Source organism: Microcebus murinus, chromosome 1, assembly GCF_040939455.1.
Source record: "Microcebus murinus isolate Inina chromosome 1, M.murinus_Inina_mat1.0, whole genome shotgun sequence".
Taxonomy (NCBI): Eukaryota; Metazoa; Chordata; class Mammalia; order Primates; family Cheirogaleidae; genus Microcebus; species Microcebus murinus.
This window is the reverse complement of record NC_134104.1, coordinates 153275927-153299058: the sequence shown is the minus strand read 5'-3', so window position 1 is coordinate 153299058 and position 23132 is coordinate 153275927. Positions and strand designations below refer to the sequence as shown.

General features: G+C 45.0%; 1 protein-coding gene and 1 pseudogene across 2 annotated transcripts in view; one reads left to right on the top strand and one right to left on the bottom strand.

The window, feature by feature from the left end:
* The first annotated feature begins 6340 nt into the window (after window positions 1-6340).
* Window positions 6341-23132, top strand: part of SCAP (SREBF chaperone) — a 70141-nt gene continuing 53349 nt past the window's right edge. For both annotated transcript variants that reach the window (XM_020280307.2, XM_076007141.1), the window contains exon 1: window positions 6341-6530. The gene's annotated coding sequence lies outside the window, so the exon portion shown is untranslated. The remainder of the gene's footprint in view (window positions 6531-23132) is intronic.
* On the bottom strand, window positions 13463-14717 carry LOC105875088 (splicing factor 3A subunit 2 pseudogene; annotated as a pseudogene).

Sequence of the window (23132 nt, the reverse complement as noted above, 5' to 3'; positions counted from 1 at the left end):
GTTTCTTAAAATGTTAAACATAGATATACTATATGACCCAACCATTCAATTCATAGGTATCTCCCCAAAAGAATGAATATAGGTCTACACAAATATTTGTATGTGAATGTTCATAGCAGTGTTTATCATAATAGCCCAAAAGTGGAAACAATCCAGATATCCATCAATTGATAAAAATGTGGTATATCCGGGCTGGGGCGGGGGCTCATGCCTGTAATCCTAGCACTCTGGGAGGCTGAGGCAGGTGGATCGCTCAAGGTCAGGTGTTTGAAACCAGCCTTAGCAAGAGGGAGACCCTGTCTCTACTAAAAATAGAAAGAAATTAATTGGCCAACTAAAAATATATATATATAAAAAATAGCCGGGCATGGTGGTGCATGCCTATAGTCCCAGCTATTCGGGAGGCTGAGGCAGAAGGATTGCTTGAGCCCAGGAGTTTGAGGTTGCTGTGAGCTAGGCTGATGCCACGGCACTCTAGACCAGGCAACAGAGTGAGACTCTGTCTCAAAAAAAAAAAAAAAAAAAAAAGTGGTATATCCGTACAGTGGAATAATATTCAGCAATAAAAAAGGAACGAAGTGCTGATACATTCTGCAACATGTATGACCTCAGAAAACATGCCAGATACTAAAGACCATGTCTTATATGATTTGATTTATATGAAATGTCCAGAGAAAGCAAATCTGTAGAGACAGACAATAGATTAGTAATTGCCTGGGCCTGGGAGGGAGAATGGGATCCACCAGGTTTCTTCTTGGGGTGATGAAAATGTCTAAAATAAGATTGTGATGATGGTTGTACCATACATTTATTAAAAATCATTGAATTGTAAAAAAAAAAAAACCATAAATAAATCATTGAATTGTACACTTAAGATGGGTGAATTTTATGACATTTAAATTATACCTGTTTAGGATCCTAACTCTGCCACTTACAGCTCTGCTGTAGTAACACACATGCCCCAAATCCCAACATCCTTCATTTACGTTGCATGTCAAGGGCTACAGTTCTCCATGTGGCTTCTAATCCTGGGGCCCAGGTGGAAGGAACAGTCTCAATATGGGACTTGTTCTCCTGGCTAAGGGAAAGAACAAGGGGTTCATTGACACAAGCAGTGGCTCTTAAAAGTTATTCTAGACCTGGTGTAAGTCATGTTCATTCACACTCTGTTACCAAAAGCAAGACACAGGGCCAAGGCTGACAATGGAGAGGCTAAGTGCACTCACCCTGTGGGGAGGTTCCATAGCCACTTGACAGTGAGCAGGGCTGTGTGTGTATGATCTGCTTGTAGGGAAGGGAACACTGAAATAAATTGACTGTAGTGATCTTACTCAAGTTATTTAACCACTTCAGTACCAGTGTCGACTATAGTTGACAGCCACAGGTGAACACGCACAGCCGAGTGTCGACTTTAGCCGACAGCCGTGATATGACTTTTCTAATTTTTTATTTATCAAAATAAAATTGTGAACATTTAAAAATAACATAATGAAAACATATATGTATATGTTACCTATTCTGATTTACATTACAAGTAAAGCTGCCTGTAAAGTAAAACAAGCTTTCAGTGCTTTAAAGCTTTCCTCATCACACAAGCAAAACGGATTCATCATCAATGCACAGCACAGACTACCGTGTGGACTGTGAGGGCCGGCTGTGGGCAGGGTTTCGCTGCCAGTGAGCGCCGTACCCAAGTGGTTAAACTCTTAGGCCTCGGTTTCCTCATCTAGAAAATAAGGAGATATGAGTGCCCATTTCAGGGGGCTTATTGGGGTTGTCAGCATCAATAAATGATGGCATATAAAGTAGGCCTCCTACCTGGTTTAAGCACTAGCCGCCGCTGCTGCTGTTATCATTTGGCAAACTTTTACCCTACATGGCTCTACTCAAATAGCCTGCTCTTTGGTTTCCTGCCAACCAATTTCCTTTCCCTTATAGCATGTGGAAGCTCAGTGGCAGAAGTTCAGGGGCTTTGGGGTTGGGTGGATCAACATTTGATGTTGCCTCTGCAACTTAGCAGCTGTGTGACTTCAGGTAAGTTGTTAAAGCTCTGTATGCCACAGTTTTTACATCCTTAAAATGGGGTTTATCTTAGAGCCTATAAAGATCATCAGAAGGATATGAGATAATATATTGTAAAGCCTGCCTCTGGCAAGAACCCAACAATCAATAGTTGGTCATTGGCCGGGCGCAGTGGCTCACGCCTGTAATCCTAGCACTCTGGGAGGCCGAGGCGGGCGGATTGCTCAAGGTCAGGAGTTCAAAACCAGCCTGAGCAAGAGCGAGACCCCATCTCTACTATAAATAGAAAGAAATTAATTGGCCAACTAATATATATAGAAAAAATTAGCCAGGCATGATGGCGCATGCCTGTAGTCCCAGCTACTCGGGAGGCTGAGGCAGGAGGATCACTTGAGCCCAGGAGTTTGAGGTTGCTGTGAGCTTGGCTGATGCCACGGCACTCACTCTAGCCTGGGCAACAAAGCAAGACTCTGTCTCAAAAAAAAAAAAAAAAAAATAGTTGGTCATTATTACTGGCTATTATGACCTCTGTAATAACCCTTACATTGCCTGTAAAGTTTGTTTAAAGGTTCACATTAAGACAGTTAACTTTTCTAGTGCAGGGAATTAATGCATCCCTGGTCTCTAATAGATGGTAGGAATCTGTAGGTAATAAAGAAATTGAATGAATATCAATGCAACTTTGAGATTTTAAATTATTATTTTTTTGAGACAAGGTTTTGCTATGTCACACAGTATGGAGTGCAGTGGCATGACCATAGCTCACGGTAACCTCAAATTCCTATGCTCAAGCAATCTTCCCACCTCAGCTTTCTGAGTAGCTAGGACTATAGGCATGAACCACTATGCCCAGCTAATTTATTTATATATTTATTTTTGTAGAGATGGAGTCTCACTATGTTGCCCACGCTAGTCTCAAACTCCTGGCCTCAAGCAATCCTCCCACCTTGGCCTCCCAAAGTGCTGGGATCATAGGCAAAAGCCACCATGCCCAACCCAAATATTTTTTAGTGACTGTATCGTGGTTATTAGAGTGGTTACCATTTATTGGAATCTAGGTATTTTACTAGGAAGTATTTTACTTGGGAGTATTGTTCATACTCGCAAGAACATTTTTTTCAAAAGCCATGGAGGTTGGTGTTCTTGGTTGCATCTTAGAACCTGATTCCTAAGTCAAGGTTCCCTGAGGTTAATTCCCCCAGCCACAGAGCTGCTGTTTGTGTCAGAACTAGGATTTGAATCTAGGGAGTGTGTTCCTGAAGCAACTCTTTCCACTATATATTGTTGCCAGCTGCTGTCACTAATTCTTAACTCATTGTGAGCACCATCCCTAGAGCAGACAACTGCAAAGACAGAACTGTGTTTTTGCGTAACAGCCCTTGCCTGTGATCCTGACGGGCTGAGGCAGTGGGGCAGTGAGCTGGAACTTGAAGTCTTGGGTCCCAACCTGAGGCCGCCTGGTCAGTTTTCATAGTGACCGTGGGCACATCTCTTCTCCTCTGTAGAAGAAGGTTTCTACATTTGTAAAATAGACTCAGTCTCTATTTTTTAAGATTGTCCTGAGGATAATTAAGGTTAGGTTTGAGAATTGGCCCAGGGTAGAAACTCAAGTACTGGGAATTGTTACCATTTCTTGATTTCCAGGGTCCATTTAGTTTTTAAAATTTTTGAATTTGCCTTTCTCATGGGGAACAATCTGAAATAAGGTTGAACTGGCTAGTTAGGGCCAAATGGAGCTGTTCCATCTGAATTATTATATGTAAAAATAATGCCTGCAATATTACTGGGTATCTATAAATTACCTGGAAATACATCAAAACTAAGATGGATTGATAGATGGATAAAGGGATAGATTTTTTAGACACACATGAGATACTAATCAAAACATTAACAGTTGTAGAACCTAGGGTGTATTTACGGGTATTTGCCGTATAGTTCATTCAATGTTTCTTTATGTTATTAAAATGTAGGGGAAGCCATAAAATCATGGCCACCTCATTCTGCTCCATGGGGGCATTCTGTAGCAGACTTACCAGGGGTCCATGAGCCTCAGTTCCCTGAGAGGCTTCACAGGGCTATTGGTGGGTCTTGAGGTACTTAGCTAGGTGCTTGTCCGTTTTGGAGCTTCTTGTGTTTGGAGTAGAGTGTCCAGACTTTGCTAGGGTTAGTCCCCTGCAAACACATGTTTGGTGGAGGGTTGTATGGGAAGGGGTGGTGAGTAAAGAGGGCATGACAGCAGTTCCCAAGACAGTCTGGCAAGTCTGTCATGGAAGTTGTTAAAAGACAGGCTCCGGACTCTCTGGAGAGAAGACTTTGGTTCAGTGGGTCAGTGGATAGAGCTCAGGAGGACTCTGATTTAACTTTGATATTTCTTAGGTGATTATGCTGTGAGGTAAGTTTGGAACCACTTTTTTTTTTTTTTTTAAAGAGACGGGTCCGTTTAAAAAACTGCCCAGGCTGGCCTTGAACTCCTGGACTCAAGCTATCCTCCCACCTCAGCCTTCCAAGTAGCTGGATTATGGTGACACACCAGCTGGAACAACAATGTACCCAGCTAATTTAAAAAAATTTTTTTTTAGAGATGGGGTCTTGCTGTGGTACTCAGGCTGGTCTTGAACTCCTGGCTTCAAGTGATCCTCTCACCTTGGACTCCCAAAGCACTAGGATTACAGGTGTGAGCTATCATGCCTGGCATCTTTCTTTATAGAATAACAATTCCCATCTGAAGCCAAAAGCCAATTCTGAATACAAGGCATAATCCTGAAGGTCACTTTGGGTTAAAGCCAATTGTCCCCATTATTTTATTTTATTTTTTGGTGAGATAGGGTCTCCTTCTGTTGCCTGGGCTAGAGTGTAGTGGTGTCATCATAGCTCACTGCAGCCTCCAACTCCTGGGCTCAAGGAATCCTCCTGCCTCAGGCTCCCAAGTAGCTGGGACTACAGGCATGTGCCACCACACCCAGCTAATTTTTCTATTTTTTGTAGAAACAGAGTCTTGCTCTTGATCAGGCTGGTCTCCAACTCCTGGCCTCAAGTGATCCACCAGCCTCAGCCTCCCAAAGTGCTAGGATTACAGGTGTGAGCCACCATGCTTGGCTCCTATATTGTTTAATTTCACTGTGAGAACAGCATGGAAGGCCAGACTGGCAGCCTTGGAGAGGTAATTCAGTCAGTGGGAACTGGGTTGAGGGAAGGGGTATGACTCTTTGAAGAAAGCGTAGGAGGGCAAAGGGGCTGCAGCAGCCAGAAGGGCCACTTCTGATTTCTACCTTGCATAGGTGACTACATTTGTACTTTGTGCAAATGGCGCTGGTGGGTGCCCTCGAGGGCAGGAACGGAGGCTGCTTTGTCCAGGTAGCCCCAGGGTGGGTGCAAGTGAGTGGCCGAGCGCCTCCAGGGCAGCAGAGTAAGGGCTACACTGACTCCTGACATTCTGAAACCCAGGTCCAGCAACGGCATGAGGTGGTGTGATCAAAGTTTCCAGGCAAGTGGGTCTACTAACAAACGCAGTGGGCGGCACCCTGGGTTGGGCAAGCGAAGGGGCGGGCCTCTTCCCCTTCCTGGAGTCCTCGAAACAAGACCTCCCTCCCTCTTTAGGAAAGTCAAATGAAGAAGACATGTGCAATGTGCTCAGCTCAGCGCCTGACAGAGTAAACACTCAATGAACGTAGCTATTGCTATTACAACAAACACCTGTTCCATGTGGAAAACGGTTAAATGCAGATCAGCAAATGGGAAAAACCCCAGCACCCATAATCCTCCCATCCAAAGATAACCATGACCACATAGCAACACCCTGGATGGACCCTTCTTGCACTGTGTTTTTAACACAAATGGGTTTATACTCCAGCTTGTTTCGAACCTTGTTTCAAGAACATCTTTCAACTTCCGTAAGCAGTCATAAAACTTATTTTTAATTTTTTTTTCTTTTTTACTTGCCACTATACTAATGAGGATGAAACTTATTTTTTAAATGCCTTTGGGGAAACTCTTTTGTCGACATAATTTGTTCAGCCCACCTGCACTTGCGGTGTTATCTCCGCTGCTTTTTATTTTTTGCTGTTATGGAGCAGGGAACATGAGCATCTCGTGCATGTTCTTGGTCATTCTCTGGGACGTGTAGTCAAAAGCTCCGGCGCGGGCCTCTGGGCTCCACCCAGCTTCCCGCCCCGCCCGGCGCGGCCCGGCCCGGGACAGCCCCCAGACCTCCTTTCGGGGTTGTGTGGCGGGCGTCCGCCAGGGGGCGAGCGGGAGGCGCGAGCGGGCTCCACTGCGCATGCTCACGCCGCAGGGAGCACGTGTGGAGGGCGGCCGGGCGGGAGGGGAAAGGTAGGAGGTGAGAGGTGAAGGGGCGGAGAGCTCTGCGGGTCCCCGGCAGCGAGGAGGGAGAAGGCGGGCGCCACGCACCGGATCGCGGTCCAAGAGCGCGCACGCCGCGCCCGGCCCCTGCCGCCGCCGCCGCTGCCGCCGCCGCCACCACCGCCGCCTGTGTACTGCTGTCGCCACAGGTACCGCCTCGCGCGTCCCCACGGCTCCTACCCGCAGGCCTGGGCTTGGGCCTCCGGCCGCGCGGACTCGGGAATTCCGGGATGGGGCCGCCCGGGGCAAGGGTGCGCGGGCGTGGGCGCTGTCCAGCAGCCTGCGGGGCGGCCCCGGAGACGCAGCCCTGAGAGGAGGCAGGGCCGCCGCGTCCCCACCCCTGCCCCCGGGCCCGAGAGAGGGGCTCGCGCTGTCGCACCCCCTGGCCTAGTCGCCCGCCCGGGGGCAGCTGTGGTTTCTAGAACCTGCTTTGGGACCGTCTGGGTTTTCCAGCGTGGGGGAGAGCATGCTGTCCACACCTGCCTCTTTTGGACGATCTGATTGAGAGGCAGCCTGTAGCTTCTTTGCTGGGTCCTGTTTGGTTTCTAGTTTTCTGTATTGCTTAAATCTAAACTTTGTTTACTCATGTTGCTTCTGTTTACTTCTCAGTGGGTTTATTATCTCAGTATTATACAGGATTATAATGTCATAGTAGCGTTAGTTGAAAGGAGCCTAGGACCTAGACCAGATCAAAGAAAGTTGTGCAGGTGGAAATTGGGAAGGGGGCGGGTGAGTCTACCCTAGTGTGGGTCACTTACTGCTTTACCTTCCGTGGTGACAATCAGAGCTGGGTGATTGAACTGGGGATTTTGTAATAATTCTTGTGAGGCGAACATAGAAAAGGTTTCCTTAATGTTGTTACCTTTGTGTGCGTTTCTTTTATTTTGTGGAGTTTGGTTATGCAGTGTCCTTATGCACGTGCTGCCATGTCAGGATATTGTGCTAAAGAGTGAAGCTATTTATTAGGGAATCAAGATCAAGAGTGTCTAGTTAGTGCCCTATGCGTTTCAGGTATCCCTGAGTGATGCCTAATTGAAGACCTGTATCTTCTAAAGTGTATTTAGATTTTAGGTATTTTACACATTTGCAGCATTCCTACTGAGCACACATAATATAAAAAACACAATATATGTAAGTATAAATATATCTGCATATTCACTGTTTTGGTTGTGAGTTGAAATTGGAAGTATTAGTTTTCATTTATTATGAACTCATCTAGTGTTTGAATGCTCTCCCTTTTCTTTTGCTATTGTGAAAAAAACAGAACCTCCCCAGAGGTCTCCTGTACTTAATAATCACTGGTTTGAGAATCTCCCATAGCCCAGTCTAGATTAGTTTATTGTCACGAGGTGGGTAAAAATTTACTCCAAGTTTATGAATAGAAAACAGGCATAAAGATTCTCATTTGCCTGAGGTTACATGTGAGCAAGTAAACTGTCCAATTGGGAAGGGAACCATGGCTGTCTATGGTCCTCAGTGCATATGTGTTTATTAACATTTGGTGGAAGATACTCAGTATCTAGCCACGTACATGAATGTGTTCCAGGGACCCTGGAATGACACAACAACACTTAGGTTCATGTGCTGTTTGCTTACTCTGGCCGTCAGTGATTATTTGCTGACCACCATTGTTAGTTTTACTGGCTATGACAGGTACTGCATGTATGGTGTGGGGTCATCACTCACGTTGAACTGCTGAGAGGACTCCCTATAGAGAAACTGGGTTCCCAAGATTACCCAGCTTGTGTAATAAATGGTGGATCAGGCCTTCAAACCAGGTCTGCTGGACTCTGCCACCTGAGCTACTTCCGTTATAACTTGCTACCTTCCTGAGTTAGCTAAAGAAACAAGGATCAAGGCCGGCGCAGTGGCTCACTCCCTGTAATCCTAGCACTCTGGGAGGCCAAGGTGGGAGGATCACTCAAGGTCAGGAGTTCAAAACCAGCCTGAGCAAGAGCAAAACCCCATCTCTACTATAAATAGAAAGAAATTAATTGGCCAACTAATATATATAGAAAAAATTAGTCGAGCATGGTGGCGCGTGCCTGTAGTCCCAGCTACTCGGGAGGCTGAGGCAGAAGAATCGCTTGAGCACAGGAGTTTGAGGTTGCTGTGAACTAGGCTGATGCCACGGCACTCACTCTAGCCTGGGCAACAAAGCGAGACTCTGTCTCAAAACAACAAAACAAAAAAACAAGGATCAGGTGACTTCTTTTGCCACCGAAAGTAAAAATTATAGGTGATATTTACTGAGCATTTGAGCTGTTTAGTTACTGTGCTGGGTGCTCTAATATTAGCTTATCTCACATAATCCTCATAATAACCAGATGAGATGACACCGTTATCACCCCCTTTACAGGTGAGTTTTAGCGACATTATCTGACTAGCCCTGGGTTACCTAGTGAGTTAGAGCAGCAGTCCCCCGCCTTTTTGGCATGAGGGACTGGTTTCATGGAAGACAATTTTTCCATGTGGAGGCAGCTGTGGGAGGTCAGGCAGTGATGCGAGGCCCTTTTTTTTCTAATAGGCCACGGACTGTACTGGGCGACAGCCCAGGGGTTGGGACGGAAGAGTTAGAGGCAGAGCCTGTGTGCAAACTGAGGTTTGTCTGACGACAGAGTCCATGCTTTATGCTGCTCTTGGACCTGCTAGCTTCACAGTTGTCTCTGTTGGTTGTTGGCAGGTGAGTGATAGTGGAGAAGGTGGTGGAGGGGGCGGGAAGCCAGTGTCACAGACTTGAGTGTGGGGATGGTGGAACTCAGCAAGATGGAGAGAGCAGTTGGGCTGCTGCCATTTGACAGCTGCTGCTTGAGCAGTCAGGGACACTGCCCGAGAACGCTTGCAGGGTTGCTGGGTCCAGTGGAGTCCAAAGACGACTGTGTAAGCATCAGGGGTGCTTAGTTATCTCAGAAAAAAAAATTAAAACTAATTTTCATTTTTATTTCGGCCTTATTTGATTTTTATTTTGTATTTTATAATGTATACTATATTATCACAGTAGCACATGTATATAATTTATATATAAGTATACATATATTGGGAGCATGTACTTGAATTTTTGCTGTTGGGGGTTCATGGCCATAACATTTGGGAGCCACTGGTTTATTTTCTGAAAGCATAAAATATGCAAGGTGTTGTGCATTTTTTTCAGTTTGTTCCACTACATTGTTGATACATTATTTCAGAATGAGCAGTTCTAGAATTCTACCTAATTTAAAAAATATCTTTATCATTTTCCAGCTTATCATTTTATAATTGAATAGTTTTTGTTCAGGAGTTTCAATTAAAATAACAGAATAGGTTTGTTTTTTGTTGTTGTTGTTGTTATTTGTTTGTTTTTGGAGAAAGAGTCTTGTTCTGTTGCCTGAGCTAGAGTGCCATGGCATCAGCCTGTCTCACACCCACCGTAAACTCCTGGGCTCAAGTGATCCTCCTGCCTCAGCCTCCCTAGTAGCTGGGACTGCAGGCAAGCACCATCACACCCAGCTAATTTTTTCTATTTTTAGTAGTTCCCTGCTAATTATTTCTATTTTTTAGTAGAGACAGAGTCTCACTCTTTGGTCTCTTGACCTCAAGCAGTCATCCTGCCTTGGCCTCCCAGAGTGCTAGGATTACAGTCATGAGCCACTGCGCCTGGCCAACAGAATGGATTTTGAGCAAGAAATATTTTCCTAACTAGACAAGCTATTTTTACAGAGGAGGAGACATTGCTATTATCCATCCCAATGGTTCTCAAACTTTAACTTGAAGGCTGGGCGCAGTGGCTCACACCTGTCATCCTAGCACTCTGGGAGGCCGAGGTGGGAGGATCGCTCAAGGTCAGGAGTTCAAAACCAGCCTGAGCAAGAGCGAGACCCTGTCTCTACTAAAAAATAGAAAGAAATAAATTGGCCAACTAAAAATATATAGGAAAAAAATTAGCTGGGTGTGGTGGCACATGCCTGTAGTCCCAGCTACTCAGGAGGGTGAGGCAGAAGGATTGCTTGAGCCCAGGAGTTTGAGGTTGCTGTGAGCTAGGCTGATGCCACCGCACTCTAGCCTGGGCAACAGAGTGAGACTGTCTCAAAAAAAAAAAAGAAAGAAAGAAACTTTAACTTGAATCAGAGTCACTTGGATGGCTTGTTTCAACCCTACCCCTTGAGTCACTGATTCTGCAGGTTGAAGATATGTCTGGGAATTTGAATTTCAAAAAAATTCCTAAGAGATGCTGCTGCTGGCTTGGGGACCACACTTTGAGAACTCTGTACAAATGCACCCCAAACCAGAGAATGATGCCAGTGCTTACAATGTGTTTGCCCGCTAAATCCTATCAGCATCAGTTTTATAGTATAAAACCAAGTACATAATTGGCTCTTGTTTTAGCAGTTTGCTTCTTTTAGCTGATGTCATAATAAGATTGCATTCTGGATTATAGTGCTATTTCCATTTTTTCCTGCAATCTTGTATTTCTAAATTTCTTGAAGGATTAGTTTGTTTGGTTTTTAATACACGTCATCAGTGTGGAAGAAAAATTAATAGACAAGCACAAAAAAACCAAAGTTTACATTGTCTGTAACCCAGTGGTAACCACTGCCAGGCCTCTTTTTAGGCTTTGTCTCAGGCTTCCTTGCTCACTCTTTCTCTTCATAATGGGATCATGTTGTTTTGTATCCATTTTTCACATTATATTGTGAACATCTTTACACATAAAAAACTACTCAGCAACATTTTTGTTTTTTTAAACGTAAAATCTCATTTATTTTTATGTTTTCCAGTAACTTTCTCCATTGAGTAGCCTTGTCCAACCCAATTTGCTGCATTTGGCTGTGGGTTTGGTTGCAACTTTCTGAAGACTGCACTGTCACTCAGAAGATCGTTTGTCATAGTCAGTAGTTCCCCATCTCATGAGCTGCCCCAGACTGGCCTATTCAACCCCACCCTTCTTCCCTCTAACAGGTCATGTTCATGCTGCCTTATCTCCATGCTGTGATTAGGTCTCTTCTTTCAGGCCTGAGCCTTGGTTGGATGATGATTTGCATTTGTCACCCTCAGCAACAATGATCCTTACCTGCCTGTCATTAAGACAAGAGTATGAGTGTTCCATCTCATTCTTGTCAGGGAGGATAATCTTGAATTTTCACCTCCTAAAAGCCTTCCCAAGCTCAACTGTGACAAAGAACATCCATGGAATTATGCTGGAAGGTGTTTTAATGCACCTGTTTCAGATCTGCAGTGTTTTGTCTTTGAAGTTAGATCGGGAGGAAGCAGCGTACTTGTGGCCTCTCTTCTAGTTGTTTTTACTCAACCCATTTTGCATGGCCCCATCAGTTTGTTTTGCAGTCTTTCCTCCCAAGGAAACCCCTGAGGCTGATGAGAGATTTCCTTCAGATCAGATGACTGGAATGGCTGTGCCTCTTCTGAGCCACTCATTTGATTTTGTATAAAATACACTGTAGGACCGGACACAGTGGCTCACTCCTATAATCCTAGCACTTTGGGAGGCTGAGGTGGGAGGATCACTTGAGGCCAGGAGTTTGAGACCAGCCTGAGCAAGAACGAGACCTTGGCATCTACAAAAAATAGAAAAATTAGCCAGGCATGGTGGTGTGTGCCTATAGTCCCAGCTACTTGGGAATCTGAGGCAGGGGGATCGCTTGAACCCAGGAATTTGAGGTTGCAGTGAGCTATGATGATGCCACTGTACTCTAGCCTGACTGACAGAGTAAGACTGTTTTAAAGAAAAAAATTTTAAAAAAGATAAAATATACTGTGATTTGTGTCAATGATGTTTCCCTTTTTGCCTTGGCCACTAGGCAGCTCAGAGTTGGATTTATATCCAGGGTCCTCTGGCTTATGCTTTCTGTATTAACCTTACTTATGGTTTATTGTTTTTAATGGCCAGATGTTCTGCTTTTTGTTTCATATTTTACCATAAAATTTATGACATATTTCCTTACTATTCTAATTCTAAGCACTACTATGATTATATATATATATATATATACATATATATATATATTTGAGACAGAGTCTTGCTCTGTTGCTGCAGCTGGAGTGCAGTGTTGTCGTCATAGCTCACAGCAACCTCAAACTCCTGGGCTCAGGTGATCTTCCTGCCTCACCATCCCACATAGCTGGGACTATAGGTGCGTATCACCACACCTGGCTAATTTTTTCTATTTTTAGTAGAGATGGGGTCTTGCTCTTGCTTAGGCTGGTCTTGAACCACTGACCTCAAGTGATCCTCCTTCCTTGGCCTCCCAGAGTGCTAAGATTACAGGAGTGAGCCACCACGCCCAACTTGAAATTTTATTTATTTATTTATTTATTTATTTATTTATTTATTTATTTTTTGAGACAGAGTCTCGCTTTGTTGCCCAGGCTAGAGTGAGTGCCGTGGCGTCAGCCTAGCTCACAGCAGCCTCAAACTCCTGGCTCAAGCAATCCTCCTGCCTCAGCCTCCCAAGTAGCTGGGACTACAGGCATTCGCCACCATGCCCGGCTAATTTTTTGTATATATTAGTTGGCCAATTAATTTCTTTCTATTTATAGTAGAGACGGGGTCTTGCTCTTGCTCAGGCTGGTTTTGACTCCTGACCTTGAGCAATCCGCCCGCCTCGGCCTCCCAGAGAGCTAGGATTACAGGCGTGAGCCACCGCGCCTGGCCTGAAATTTAATTTATTTATCCTATGTGTCACTTCACTCCCCTTGCAACATAAACTTGTTGAAAAAAGGTGCTCAGCCTTGTTCCTTACTGAAGGACAATGTTCTTCAACTAGTACTGAGAAAACAGTCTAGTCATTCTAGCTCAGATGATAGAGATCTGTCTCAAAATAAAAAAGAAAATTTCAATGAAAAGTTCTATGGAAAACATAAAGTTAGTTAAAGCATGTAGAATTGGGCTTGGTGTACCATAGCCTACTTAAGTGTTTGCTATTGTTGTAAATGAGGTAGAGATGGATTGGGTAGTGGTGGAGGGAGGGCTTCTTTTTTTTCACGGGGGAGGCTGTTTAATGAGCTCAGGACAGTACAAAAATGGGACTTCTCATGGGAAAACACAGGAACACAGAACACCAGGGGTGCTGGGCCAGGGGGTGGCTCTTCAGTTGGTTGGGGAAGGAGGTGGTATGTTCCCTGGGCCTTTGGAGGGGAGTGGGGGCCTCAGCATGGGAGGCATGGGAGTTGAGGGGTGCACCCCAGGATTTGAGAGGTGGACCCCTGGGGGCTGGGGTTGGACTCTGGGAGCTGAGGGGTGGACCCTAGGAGGCTGGGGGTGGATCCCTGGGGCCGGTGGGTGTAACCCTGGCCCTGAGGGTGAGCTGTAGTAGCTGGGAGATGCACTCCAGGGGCCTGGGGGTGAACCCCAGCTGATGGAGGATGGACCCCTGAGGCTGGTGGGTGGACCCTTGGAGGGGGGGTGGACCCCAGGGGCTGGGGGGTATGCCCCAGAGGTGGGGGGGGTGGACCACTGGTGCTGGGGGGTGGACCCCAGGGGCTGGCAGGGACAGCTGGGGAGGTCCTGGGGGCCCTGAGGTGCAGGCCTCGTGGGAGGCATAGATGGCAGAGGCAGGCCTCCTGGCAGGGGTGGTGACAAGGACTCAGGCAGCAGTGGCAGCGGTAGTCTCTGGGGGGCAACCCATTCATCAGCAGGGGTGGAGGCCACTTCACCCCAGGAGGCCCAGCAGGGAGACTGGGAGGAGCCGGGGGCTTCTCCATCTTAAAGTGGAACTGGAGAAAAACTGCTTGGTTTCCCTGTTCCAGTGAGTCCAAAACTTGCCTTCGGCCTTGTCAGTCTCTCTGCTGGGCACCTTGAAGGCGATAGTCTCGTAGGGCTCTGCGGCCATCAGCAGGCACTGCCAGCGCCGGTCGGGGGCTCGATCCTCCGCTCATAGGCGGACATGAAGCGGTGACGTGGCATGATGCCCTCAGCGATCTCGGGGTAGTCAGTCTGGGAGAGGAGACTCTGCTGGCCCATCTCCGAGTCTCTCTGCTTGGTCACTTTGTAGCCCAGGTGGCCGATCTTCACAAACTTCTTCACCTCCACCGTGACCTTCTGGGGCGCGGGCTGGGCAGGGGCCTCCTTCGCCTCCTCAGCCAGGCCAAGTTGGTCTGGTGCTTCTTTCCTTGGGTGTGTGCGAGGTAGCTCCCCTCATTGTTGTGCAGCGTGGGGCAGAATTTGCATTCGTATGAACCCAGGTGCTTTTTCATAAAATAGGGGTCCTTGTTGATGTCGATGGTCTTTAGGGCCAGCTGCCGGAGGCGCTCCCGCTGGTCAGAGTTGCTCTCCGAAGAGGAGGCCATGCCTCCGCCCCGCCCCCAGCCCCCGTCTTGCCCCCGAGCCGATGCTGGAAGTCCATGGTGCAAGACTTGGGGCTTCAGCAGACTGGGGTGAAGCCTGAGGCCTAGCTGTCCCAAACTTATCCGAGGAAGGGCTTTAACTTGGGTTGGGACAGGTCTTTGTGAGACCTGAGAGATGAGATGGATGGCAGCAGTGGTGAAGATCTGGGGGAAAGCTTTCCCAGCAGAATGGGAGGTGCAGAGTCTGGTGTGGTGGCTCATGCCTGTAATCTCAGCAAGTCAGGAGGCTGAGGTGGGAGGATCACTTGAGTCCAGGAGCTTGAGACCAGCCTGGGCAATATAGGAAGACCCCATCTCTAAAAAAAAGAAAAGAAAAGAAAAGAAAAAATTAACCTGGCATGGTGGCATACACCTGTAGTCTTAGCTACTCAGGGGGAGGCAAAGGCAGGAGGATTGCTTGAACCTAGGAATTTGAGGCTGCAGTGAGCTATGATCCTGGCACTGTACTCTAGCTTGGGCAACAGAGTGAGACTCCATCTCTTTAAAAAAAAATAAAAGGGTAATGCAGAAACTCAGAACCAGAGGTGAGACACAAACTTCCCACATGGTTGGAGCCTGGGGTAGAGTAGAGGGGGAAGGTCTGAGAACTAGGTAGGAGCCAGATTTTGTAGGGATTGTGGCCTGATAATAAATTTGGATTTTACTTAAATGTATTGGGAAGCCATTGGAGTATCTTGAGCAGGGTAATGACATTAGTGATTTGCACTTGAGAAAGATGTATGGTCAGGTGCAGTAGCTCACATCTTTAATCCCAGCACTTTGGGAGGCTGAGATGGGAGGATCACTTGAGGCCAAGAGTTTGAGACCAACCCGGACAACATAGCAAAACCACATCTCTTCAAAAAGTAATAAAAGAAATTAGCTGGGTGTGGTGGAACACATCTGTAGTCCCAACTACTCACGAGGTTGAGGCAGGAGGATCACTTGAGCCCAAGAGTTCAAGGAGGATGGCAGGAGTTCAGGATGACAGTGAGCTGTGATCATACCACTGCACTGCAGCCAGGGTGACATAGTACGATCCTGTCTCTTTAAAAAAAAAAAAAAATCAGACAAAATAACAAGATCTTGGTTTTTAGTGTGCAGATGGGTGGATTAAAAAAAAAAAACAAACAGATCTATGGAGGATGGAGTGAGGCAGGAAAGTAGAGGCCATTACTACTGTCCATATGATCCGTGATGGGAGAGTAGCCACAGAGATGATTTTGGTTGATTAGGTTGGGAATCTGGCGTGGAGCTAGATGTGTTAAAACAACCTAATTCAGATGTGGGCTTATTTTCAGGATGTTTCCTAAACTTTTGGCCTGCGCAATAAACAGAGTGGATGGTGGTATAAATAACAGATGGCTGGGAAGAACAGACGTTTTGGGGAAATCAAGAGTTCTCTTTTGGTCTTGTTAGATTTGAGGTGCTTATTGGACATCTGAGTGGAGATGAGTATAACTACAGAGCTTGGGAAAGAGGCTTGAGAGATGCATGTGTGAGAATCATCAACAGATACAAGACTTGGAGCCAGGAGACAGGATGAGAAGCCCTGGGAAGAAAGAATAGATGAGGAAAGCTGGCCAGGAACAAAGCCTGCAAGGAAGCAGCAAGGGAGGCTGAGAAGCACGTGATGTCACTGAAGACTAGGAAGTAACATATTGTAGACGTTTCCCATTTCGGGGTAGTGTCTTCATGGTCAGCCATTTCAATGGTGCCTTTGATGGTGTTTGATCATAAGAGTCATGACTCAGTCCATTAAGGAGTTTTACAATCTTCCCTCAAGCAGGCAATTCCTTAGATTGAAAGAATGGCGGCTTCACTGTACCCATAATACACAGATAGCCTAGGGGGAAGAGGTTGCCAGATGACTGTCTTTAACAGAAAAATCTTCAACAGGATGACCAGGCGTGGTGGCACACACCTATAGTCCTAGCTACTCAGAGGACTGAGGCAGGAAGATCGCTTGAGCCCAGGAATTAGAGGCTGCAGTAAGCTATGACGCCACTGCTCTCTAGCCTGGGTGACAGAGCGAGACCCTGTCAAAACAAAACTTTGACAGGTTAATAGAGTAAACTTCTAGTTAAAGCAAAAAGTTAAACTTTTACTTTTGGAAAAGGTAAAGTTTGCAAAGATGAAAAAGATGGATGATGGTGATGGCTGTGCAACAGTGTGAATGTACTTAATGCCACTGAACACTTAAAAATTGTTAAAAGGGTAATTTTATGTTACATATATTTTTATGACAAACCAAAGTACAGTACTTTGTGGCTGATTGTAGCCAACATTTAAATCTGAATGCTAGACTGCTTTTAAATAGATTAAAACGGATTAATTTGTTTAGAGGTGCTGAGGAATCGACTGTCATGGAAGTGCTCCTGAGTTGGGAGTTGGAACCGCAGTGTTGACTGTTATCACTTGCTGTGTGACCTCGGTCTTGTGTTAGGACCTCTCTAAACCTCAGTTTCTTCATCTTTAAACATAGAAATTGTACTGGGCAATTTCATCTCTCCTAGCTCTGAAATCCTGTAGCTTTCTGTTCCTTTGCCTACTAAATGTTAGGAAGACAAGCACATTCCAGTCTGACAAGTGATTGTGAACATACGGAAGAATTGTGTGGTCCCAGAGCCTGTCATAATCTGTAGTTGTCCTATTAGCTGGAAAATGTTGCTTAGTATCAAACTACAGATGTGAAAAAGCAATTAAAACTTGTAGCAGGACTTGCAGTTTGAGACAGAAACAAAACCTGTTTTTTAGACTTTGACCAAATACCTGGGAATGAGCATCATGTAGATGTGATTTCTGTTTATCTGTGAGGCTTCTTACATTGACTCGACAGGGGCCTGCATCGGTTAGAAGGTTTGCAAGTCCAGTGCACCCTACCCTTTGCCTTTAAGAGTGTGGAAGAAGTCTTGGGGCTCAGTATGGGTCCAGTGGTAAGCAGGATGGTAGGCATGGGGACAAGAGGCCCCTGGTGTCAGGTGGCATGAAGGGGCTACAGGGATTGAGGGCCTCCTTGGAAAGACGTTGTTGGAAGGGGCCAGTGAAGTCTGCAGCTGTGCTGGCGAGAGCTCTCGGGGCTCCTGGACCCTGATTCCAAGGAAAAGGGCCCCAGGTGAGCCTCATCTCTTGGCTTTCTTCTGTGCCACTCTTCCTCTCGCAAACAGCTCTTTGCACTCTTTGTGTTTGGAATGGAACCATTTTCCATGCAACATTTATTTTAAGAGCTCTTGAAGTAGTAATAAAACAGAGACTGGTCACAGCTCCCATTTTTGGGATTAGATTGTATAAACTGTCAGGAGCCTTTGTGCCCTCAAGCAGAGTACACTTCTAGTGGGAAGTCAGCCAAGGGGTCTCTAGCCTTTGTGGCCCAGTTTTCTCATGTGTGGCTGGAAGCAGGAGGCTGGTCCTGGCCATGCTCTTACCAGCACCTGCTAGGGTTGAGGCAGAGGGCACTCTCTCCCTGGGTCAAAGGTCTTGAAAGGTCCTATGAAATAACAGGGTTGCCCCCATGGGATCCTTGGTTGTTTCTAGCTTAGTTTAGCTTTGCTTTCCTTTTTTTTTTTTTTTTTTTTTCAGAGATGGGGTCTTGCTGTGTTGCCCAGGCAGAAGCGCAGTGGTGCAATTATAGCTCACTGTAACCTCCAACTCCTGGGCTCAAGCGATCCTCCTGCCTCAGCCTCCCAAGTAGCTGGGATTACAGGCATGTGCCACCATGCCCAGCTAATTTTTTTGTTTTTAAAAATTCTTTCTAGAGATGGGGTCTTGCTGGTCAGGTTGGTCTTGCACTCCTGACCTTAAGCGATCCTCCTGCCTTTGCCTCCCCAAATGCTGGGATTATAGGTGTGAGCTGCTGCACCTGGCCTGCTTCTGGCTGTAAAATGGATTGTTTACCCATGTTCTTAGTGGTGATCAGTTCAATCCCTTTGTTAGTCATTATTGACCAGGTCAAGAGGGAGTAAGAATGTAGTAGCTCGCATTGTGTCAAAAAATGTTTAATGTATTTGTTGATGTTCGATTGTAAAGAGGGTTGGCATCATTGCATGGTTTTTTGTGACAACCATCACAATCAATTAATGTAATTTGATCTTCTTTCAATCTGAGTGTTGCTGTGCCACCCCAACAATTACTCTAAAATGTGGCAGTAATCATCCTCTTGAATATGTGTGTTTTTATGCTTCAAATTCTCTGAAATCAGCCTTTATTTATTAACTGAAATTCCTTTCTTTTTTCAGTACTGTTACCTTGGTCTCCCTAAAATTCTTCCAGCTTATTTGGCTAATTTTGTTGCTTAGAGAAGCAGAGTTTCATGCCCTGAGCGTTGGTCCACTTTGCAAAAAAAACTGTGTCTTTCTCTAGAAGAGACTAATTGTTTACACCAGTGGACAAGTTTCCCACAGTGAACAGACCTGCAGTGACTTTCCACTTGGCACCAAATGAGGTACTAGGTGCTCTAGGGAATGCAAGGTGGTTCAATTGTGATTCTCCCCAAGTGGACCACAGTCAATCAGGGGAAGCCAAGAGAATCAGAATAACATAGAAGAAGCAGGGTGGAAACATTTACAGAAGCCCAGAGAAGAGGGCTGCTGCTGCCGCAGGAAAGCTTTGTTCATTGTTTTTAATTTTAGCTTTTCAGTGCAGGAATACATTCACATGACACAAAATTCAAAAGGTACAACAGACTATACATGGGGAAGTTTCCCTTCCATCCTGCCCCTGGGTACCAGATTTTCTCCCCAGAGGCAGCTGGTGTTATCAGTTCTCATATGTCCATTCGGGGATGTTTTGTGCATATATAGACAAATACACAGAGACCTCCTTTCTCTTACACAAAAGTAGCACGCTATATTCCCTTGCTTTTTTCTCGGAATCTTTCTTTGTTATAGTTCATTATCAATACATAAGAGCTTCCTAATTGTCTTTTACAACTGGATAATATTCCATTGTTAGGATATACTTTTATTTAATTTATTTAGCCAGAGCTCTATCAGTGGAATTGTAGGGAGTTTTTAATTTTGCTAGCACAGACAACGCTGGTGTGAGTAACCTTCTGTGTGCATCAGTCCGTACATGGCCAAGAGTAGCTCTTCGGGTACTTCCTAGGGGTGGAAGTGCTGGGTTGTTGAGCATGTGCTTTTGTAATTTTGATAGCTCTCACCAGATAAACTCCTCTAGCTGTTTTATCTTCCTGTGATCCTAAGTATTGTGTGGCAGTGCCTGTTTATTCAAACCCTCTCTAACAGTTTGGTACCAGTGGTTTCATCTTTGCCAGTTTGATAGACCAAAAAAATGGTTTCTCTGTATAGACTTCATACCAAACGGACTTCATACCAAATGGTTTCTCTGTATAGACTTCATACCTCCCTGCCAAAAGACTTTTTAGTTTAACCTACAGATAAGTTGAAAGAATAGTAGAATGAATACTCATGTTATTTCAGAAGTAGTTTTAATTTGTATCTCTTCAGTTGCAAAAAGGTTGAAAGACTATTTACATTTTCTTTTCTGTGAAAAGTTGTTCATATCCTTTGCCCATTTTTCTGTTGAGCTTTGGTATTTTTTAAGTAGTTTTGTAAAAATTGTTTATATATAAGAAAACTTAGCACCTCGTCAGCAACATGAATAACAGTTATGTTTTTCCAGATTATTTATCTTTTTAGTTGAAATAGTTTTGTCATGAAAAAATTTAGCCCTTAATTGGTTTTATTTATTGGCCTCGTTAGGTTTCTGGATTCTTTGTCATACCTAGTAAGATCTTTCCCAGTAAGAGATTATGAGAAATTATCGTGTGGTTTCTTAAAGTACTTTTTATATTGCATTGTTTTACCTTTCATTTTTTTATCCATTTGGAATTTATTTTGCTGTGAAGTGTAGATCCAACTTAATTTTTTTAAAAGATGGCAACCCATTTGTTGCAATATCTTTTATTGAACAATTCATCTTTCTCCCATTTGATTAAATACTCCCTTTGTCATTTATTTAGTATATGATATACTTGGCTACATATCATGTACATTTGAGCCTATTTCTGCACTTTCTATTCAATTACTTTAATCCGTGTATTTATGTATTAGTATTAATACCACACTTTTGGCCAGGCGTGGTGGCTCACGCCTGTAATCCTAGCACTCTGGGAGGCCGAGGCAGGTGGATTGCTAGAGGTCAGGAGTTTGAAACCAGCCTGAGCAAGAGTGAAACCCCATCTCTACTATAAAGAGAAAGAAATTAATTGGCCAACTAATATATATAGAAAAAATTAGCCAGGCATGGTGGGGCATGCCTGTACCCAGCTACTCAGGAGGCTGAGGCAGAAGGATTGCTTGAGCCCAGGAGTTTGAGGTTGCTGTGAGCTAGGCTGATGCCACGGCACTCACTCTAGCCTGGGCAACAAAGCAAGGCTCTGTCTCAAAAAAACAAAAAACACACTTTTAAAATTACTCTAGCTTTATATAACATGTTTTGATATTTGGTAAAGTTAGTCCTCCCTTTTGTCATCTTTATTTTTCAGAACTTCCTTGGCTATTTTTTTTTTTTTTTTTTTTTTTTTTTGAGACAGAGTCTCACTCTGTTGCCAGGGCTAGAGTGCCGTGGCATCAGCCTAGCTCACAGCAACCTCAAACTCCTGGGCTCGAGCAGTCCTGCTGCCTCAGCCTCCCAAGTAGCTGGGACTACAAGCATGCGCCACCATACCCGGCTAATTTTTTCTATATATATCAGTTGGCCAATTAATTTCTTTCTATTTATGGTAGAGACAGGGTCTTGCTCTTGCTCAGGCTAGTCTCGAACTCCTGATCTTGAGCGATCCGCCTGCCTCGGCCTCCCAGAGTGCTAGGATTACAGGCGTGAGCCACCGTGCCTGGCCTATATTTGTTTTTCTATGTGAACTTTAGAATAAGTTTGTCTAGTTAAAAAAAAAAAAAAAGTCCTGTTTGTCTTTCTTGTGACTATGTTACATTTTTAGATTAATGTAGGAAGAGTGACATTTTGGTGATGTTGAATCTTCCTCACTAAAAACATGACATAACTTTCTCTTTGTTCAAGTCTTCTTTTGTGTCCCTCAAGAGTTTAAGAGATTTCTTAGCATTTCTTGTTAAGTTTATTCTCAGGTTGTGTGTGTGTGTGTGTGTGTGTGTGTGTGTGTGTGTGTGTGTGAGAGAGAGAGAGAGAGAGAGAGAGAGAGAGAGAGAGAGAGAGAGAGAGAGAGTTAGTTTTTTTTAAAGAGTTAGTGTTTCACTTTGTTACCCATGCTGGCCTGGAATTCCTGGGCTCAAGTGATCCTCCTGCCTCAGTGTCACAAGTAGCTGGGACTGCAGGTGCATGCCACCGTGCCCAGCTTCAACAAGTTTTTATTAAGTGCTTCTAATATGCCAAGTACCGTTCTAAGTCCTGATGCACAGTTGTGAACAGACAGAGAGTTTGTTTACAGTATTGACGGGGGACATATAAAAAAAAACCAGGGAACAAACTACTCATACAATTACAGAATGTTAAATGCACTGAAAGAGAAGAAATAGGCTCTGTGAGGAAAAATAAAGAGAAGAACTGGAGAACATATGGTCAGAGAATGTCTTTTTGTAGAAGTGACATTCCAGCTGAGACCCCTGAAGGGTGAAAAGGAGCCAGCCTATAAAGAGAAGAGGGAATAAAGGAGGGAACAGTATGCACCAGCGGCCTGAGATGGGCATGCGGTTGGCACACACAAGGCATTGGAAGAGAGCAGCAGAGGCGACTCAGGGTGAAGGTGGGGAGGACTGCAGTGGGCTCTGCAGAGCACTTTGTGCCAGGGACAGGCATTTGGGCTTTGTTTTAAGTGCAGGAGGGATCTGGCCCAGGGCATTAGTAAAATCTGTGTCCACTCTGACCTCTGAGACAAGGTGGATTGTAGAGGGATGAGAAGGGATCTGTAAGGGTTGTAAGGTGGAAAAGCAAGACAAAGCTTGGGCATGGCAGCAACAAAGTGGGCAGGAAAGACACAGCTGGGAGGTTGGCAGGACTTGGTGAGGGGAGAGAGGAATTGAGAATGACTAGGTTTCTGTCTTGGTAGCTGTGCAGATGAGAAGACAGGCTGATGAGCAAGATTGGAGAGTGTGCTTGAGTCTGTGAGGTGGGGCGGAGACTGAAATTCAGGTGAGAGGTCTGAGTGGTGAATCAGGTATGCTGCTAATAACAGTTTTTCTAGAGGGAATTAGCTCATTTGAGCTTGTAAACTGGGAAATGGTTTCAGCAACATGAAGTCATGTTGCTTCATAGATGATTTTTTTTCCCTAGCATGCTAAAGTTTAGAAGTGGTCAGTGGCAAACTTTCTCATAATAAAAGAAAGCTGTAACAATAAATAAAGATTCTAAGGAGGAAAAGGAGGCTGAGAATTCTACAGAAGTAGCTTGTGTTAGTGCAAGGAGTAGTGGGTGTGGTGACACTGTCCCATTCAGGGCTCTTG